The sequence below is a fragment of the Streptopelia decaocto genome (assembly GCF_964273445.1).
Source record: "Streptopelia decaocto genome assembly, chromosome: 3".
NCBI lineage: Eukaryota > Metazoa > Chordata > Aves > Columbiformes > Columbidae > Streptopelia > Streptopelia decaocto.
Window position 1 is genome coordinate 72,540,018 of NC_138656.1, and position 6,368 is coordinate 72,546,385.

Below are 6,368 nucleotides of genomic sequence, written 5' to 3' on the forward strand. Positions count from 1 at the left end.
ATTGCCATAAAAACAGTGAAAATAAAGAGATTCCAGACTTGTATACAGGTAACTGTATCCATGTCAGCTAAATTGTTAAGAGCAAGTGGAAAAAAATCATATAACCAACACCAAAACAGAGAGGAAAGTGAAAAAAATCAACTGAGAACAGATAAGCTGAGAAATGCAATGCGAAAAACACTTTGTTTTGATCTAAGATTCGTTCCTGTTGATAGTAATTTACTTATTTTACATGTTTTATTAGCACCCTACGGCTGATAAAACAAAGAAACAGCAGTTGTGCATACAAAAGATATAAAGTTCATGACAGACATCTGCTGGGGTGATACTGAGGTTATGCCTGGTTTAGGACCACTACATAAAATGCCAGTGCCCAAGTGGGAATTTGCTTGGCCTTTTGTGGACTCTCAAAAGCAAAAGACCAGGAAATGGCATCTTCTGAAACCCTATTCGAAATTCTAGTCAGCTCCTTATTAAACATTCACTCACTTTCTCACAAACTATTGAAAATAGATCAATACTTCAGTATGTCTCACAGGCATTTTCTTCAAGCGTAAGGAATGTTTCAATTGCCAACTACTTTTAAAAAAAAACTCTATAATTCAAGTATGCTGTTAGTGACAATCCAAGACAACTTTTTCCATAAATCATTTTATTTGTAGAACGTTTCAAAATTATGTAATGTTCTGCAAAGGTAAAGTGGACAGGATGCCAAGCCTGAAGAGTACATGTTCAGAGAGTTTTAATTCTTCCTTCTTCTGTTAACCTGATTAGAATTTTTACTCTGGCATGCCTACATCATCCAGCAGGAAAAAAAAAAAAAAAAGGTCTTTAGTAGAATGCCTACATTTTTTACAAATTTGCAACAAGCGGTCTAATAGATGCAAAACCAAGAAAGCTAAGCACTGTACAGAGAGGACATGAGGCTGAAATAAATAACTTACGCTTTTTCTATGGATAAACAACGTTTAATCCAATTCCTTGTATTCCATAAAAGCGTGTTCATTAGAGCATAAGCAAAACAGCGCTGGGTGCGCGGGGGATTCACTCCGCCCAACACGCACACCTTTAACAATAAGAAGTGTGCTTAAATACAGTATGGTATTACATATTCATAATGACCCCAGAAACGCCTATACATATTCATGACCTTTCCCACTTTTTATTAAAACGAGTCTCAAATAACCATTTACATATTCCCCTCCTTGACCCCCCCCTGTTGCGCCTGCGCAATGTCACTTGGTGAATTTGAGGAAGGGTCTTTAGGGGTCTTTGGATGAAGGCTCCTTCAGCTTCGTCACAGTGGACTTTTTACCTTTGGCTCATTAGAAGGAACTGGCTGGAATCCAAGCCACCAAACCAACTGGAACCAGACTGGTGCCTCCTTTTTGCTGTAAATCTTGGCTATCTTGTCTCCTCAAGGTTGCAGCTGGTGCTGTAAAACTTCTTATCTCGGCATTTAATGAAGTCCTGCTTTTTTTTTTTTTTTTAACACAATTAGTTACATACAGCTCTAAAACTAGATATTAATAATGTGGTTTAAAATGTTAGCTTGTTAGTAGGCCCTTATTATATAGTTGCTTAACCCTTAAAATGTTAGTTCCCTCTATCAATATAACTTCCTAAACAAGTTTCATAACTTTTTACATAGAACTCAACCACCTTTCCCTTTTCCAAGTTCAGAGTCCGTGCCTCATTTGGTTATACCTGTAAACATTAAACATCTTAGCACGAATCACAACTGCATTTTTCACAAGGCTAACACAAAATTATGTGACCACTTATACTAGTGCATGCTCTCAACAATGAAACCTTCTTGTTGTTTAGTTTTCAGCTAGTTTTAATAATGCACCTATTCAACAGAAGGATTTGGCCTTAAGTCAGAAAGATGAGATAAACAGGATAACCATTAAAACACAAAAACATATGGTATCACCAACTGCGTGAAGATCAACATTAGATTAAATCCCATTCAGTAAGCAGTGTTTATGCATCTCTCAGCCAGACAGGATGTGCTACTGATGTTTCAGACTGGGCTCCAGCTGAGCAGCATGAAGTACAGGGACTGCATCTCACTGCTGAAGCAAATGAGTCACATTTTCAAAGATAAAAAGCACAGATTTTACTTGCTTAATGTAAAAAGCGTTGTGAGTGTCTAACCTTAAGTTTAGCATTTGATAATACCTACAATAAAAGTTTCCTAAAACGCTATTAGTTGTCAAGACACAGGTCCCCTCCTACTTAACGAATAGCTAAAAAATTTTCTTTTTTGTCTGTTTGAAGGAGCAAGAAGAATGAGAAAGAGAGCAGCCTAAATGTCTGACTAGTGAAACTGAGGGTAAGCAACATATCCAATTCCCACTTCTACAGTTACTTAAACCAGTTCTAGACTTAACATTTTCCTCTTTTAGGTTCACCTAAAGCATGGGTTATGGCTCAGGTCTGGCTCCTATACAAATTGCTTTTTTTTTTTTTTTTTTCCAATGATGTGTTGATGGAACTTGACAGGCTGTTACCTGGCACGTAGTTAACATATACCTGCTATTATTAAAGGTGAGCAAGTAAAAGAAAGCGATAGTTACTAGCTGTAAAATCCGGGGGGGGGGGGAAGGGAAGAAATAAAAGAACTGTAAAATCCCCCCCTGCAAATCTACAGTTGCACAAAGCTAAGTTTTTGATGACACTTTTAGTGTAGGATTCCTGTAGCCTACCTTGTCTCTGTCTCCACTTGAACATCTGATTAGAGCTGGTCATCTACATAGTGTGGTGGAAGCAAATAGGGAATTCCAGGGGACAAATTACTTTAAACATTAACATTTTTGATGAGATAAGTGATATTAAAGGAGCCCAGATGACTAGCTTAGATATACATGTGAGAACTCTGGGCACCTAAAATTTGGTGAAATTAATCCCACCCTCAGATATTAAGTTCAGGAACATAAGATAATTTTTATTCAGACCCCAAACATGGAATTTGTTTTGATCCTATTGGTAAATGAGGAAGCATGAAGCATACATTGTCCTAGCATGATCATTCACCTCCTTCTTGGCAGTGAAATAACTAACACCGTTGGTAACATTCTCATTCAGCTTCAAAGTTAACATTTCTTTCAAATGAGGAGGAACTGCTTCAAGCCATTGTTTTAGGCTGTCTTCAGGCTTGGTTTGGTACCGCTATTCAGGTCAAGCAGTTCATATTGTGTCCATTATCATAGGATCTAAGCACCATGAAGTTCCTTCCTTTGTTTATATGGACTTAATATCTTCCAGACCACCTTTGCAATCTCAAGAACTCAATTTTTTTTTCAACAAAAGCCTGGAGCATCAGAGAAGCAAATGTTTTAGCAAATAAACCAAATCTGCTTGTTGTCTCAAAGCAGATTTTTGTTATCTGCTCAGTTGCTATTTGATTGACTTTTCAGGTTGCAAAAAGCCCAAAAAGCAAAGAGCTACTACCTCCACCAATACAACTTAAGTCACAAACCACCAAGAACAGAAGTTACACTATTCTTGTTTGCTTGCTTTTTAAGAATTCTAATTTCTATTCAAATTAAATTAACTTTATCATGATTTTATTTTTTTCACTTTGAAAGTGCTTCTATATTAAAGGCTACAGCAAGGGTTAGCAGGTGTTAGTGGCCCCATTTCAAGATATGATTTACAACACTGTCAGCATTTTACTTACTAGATAAACAAAACTGTGTATCTACGTGAGTCAGTTCAAATATTAAGGCATATTAAAACTGTTAGCAAAGTCTTCCATGTAGAAAGTCTACTTGCCTTTGCAAATTGAATGGATTTGTGTCAAAAAATACAAGCATTAAAAAATATTGACATTTTAAGGGTAGCATAAGGATACTAAATATATCAAGGAATATTTTCAGGTTGTACACGCTCACATTTAAATACTTAAACTATATAGGACATAATAAATATAGGATAAATCACTTTATACAGCATATTACCTTGGTGCTACCACACAAAAGCTTCATTTCATTCTACTACTCTAATCACAGAGTTGCTTTAATATATAAGGGAGCAAAAGAAAGGCAATCTTTTTTCTTTTTTTTAATTATTGTGCCAGCTTTACATCTATTTCTTAAGTATTATCTGAAATCCTGAATTTAAAGTTGAGTATAACATAGTCTGTTGCATGTCAGTTCAGAACAAAATTTACATACTCTTTATGGTTCATCCCATATTCGGTAATATGGGTAAAACAGATTTCAAAAAAGTCATATGGAAATGCCTCATTCAGTTTGCAATGACTGTGTTTTGTGAAATAAACATAAGGATAGTTGCCAGTACCATCAATTATCTCCTCTCTCTCAAAAGCAGAATTGAGGTAAGACTTGAATTGACAGTGATTTTTTTTTAAGTTAAATAAATCCCATATCATTGCCCTTCCTCTAAATATATATTTACTTAACAGCTAAGTAAAAATACACCACTTCCTCAAAAGTAAGCACACAAATAGGCCCTGCACTTTCTATTTATACTCTGATAAAAATCCATCCTTACCAGATGAATGGGATAACCTCCACTTTAGGTATATAAATAAAATGATAGAATACAGAAAAAAAAAAAAAAATCTACAGTATAACATATGTTCACACTAGTCATCTAGTCTACCAAACAGCTGGTTGTTTATAGTGCAGCATTTCCTTGAAAGCCAGATGTATATTGTCCAGATTCAGTAGCTCCCAAGTGCTCTTTGCACTCCCTCTGAAATAGCATTTTTAGTAACTCAAGGGATGCAAATAGACTAAGATTCCTCTCTGGGAAACTTAGATTGCATTCCCTAAGATGGATAAAATTAATAATCAATTTGCTTTATCATCATGATGATCTTCTCAATTATTTAAAAGAAAGACCATTAGAAGATTCTGCATTACGGCAGCATATGATCACAAAGATGCAACACAACAGATGTAGTATCAGTTTTCATGACAAATTATTCAGTATATAAAATACCTATTTAAGTGGTTGTGTCTTATATTTTAGTTACAACAACTTTAAAATTAAGAAAAAGGTGAGTCTCCCCTCCTTCTCTCACCAGGGTGGAATCAAGGTAATCTTATTTAACAGTAAATTTTCCTTGAGACAATAATATTTAAAATTAAATTACATTCCACCTAAATTATTATACTGAAAGCCTTCAACTCTTCTAGGCTCTCCAAGTACCATCTTCTGAAACTTTAAGAATTTGCCAACTGTTTGAATAATATAGTGCACGGAGTATCACCCTTTCAGGGAAAGATCGTGTGCTCAACGTGGACCAAATAAGCAACAAGATCTAAAACCAAGCCACTTAAACTACATGCATGATTCCTGAACACTTAGAAATCTGATTTATAACCATACACAAATTGGCGTATCATAGTTCCAAAATTCAGTTTGCTGGAATTTACTGCAGGATACTACTGTGTCCTAACAGGATTTTACAATTAATAAGACCTATTGTGCTACTGACTGGGTATCAAAACTGTGTGCTAGATGGTGTACAATTATTTTTGAGATAAATTTGCTGTGGAGAATATCATTATTAACCATTAAATCATCTCAGATTTTTATATCACTAACAAAACATCCCTAGTGTTCTCACTAAGAATGTCTCCAGTGACATAGGGAGGTGATCTTAAAAATAACCTGGGACCATTTATGTTTACAGAAAGAAGTCCTTTTGATCTTAAAGCATTTTGCTCATTGTACTTCTTCAGGATATCTGATGTACTGCCCACCCGTCAGTAGAAAAGCAGAAGCTGAAGGACCATAGGCCCTTTCTTATACATATCAACATATGTCCACATGTAGAAGAGGGTTGGATGTTTGTTTTGTTTTGTTTTGTGAATTAGTTTAATACATCATGGGCACATGGAAAAAGTTGAACAAGAAGAAAAAATTTCTCATATAAGAATTCTATTATATTGTGGAATAACTATGGAGCTTTAACTTCTGTTCACATATGAACTATTGTGGAGTAGCTACAAAGCTTTAACTTCAGACTTTCTTTTACTTTACACAGTGTAATAACTTGCACCAGCCTAACAAATGGGTATAGCTAAAGTGGTGTTAAATCTTAGTGTGGAAACACTTGTTAAAAACTTGCTCACCTGAATACATCCAGTCTCCTATCCGCTTTTCTCCTTGGGAAAAAATAAAGTTGTTCTTTATTCAGTGTTAGAAGGGTTGATTCACTCCAATTTAAATATAATTAGCAAAATCGTTAGGCAAGCTGAAGTTGCCAGATCTTTATAGCTGGTAATACCTCAGCCAAAGTACACACTGTTTTCTGTTTCCACTATGACATTACAAGGCTATCACCTAGAAAAAGCAGTTTTCTGGTTGTGCAACAAATCCAATCGTAG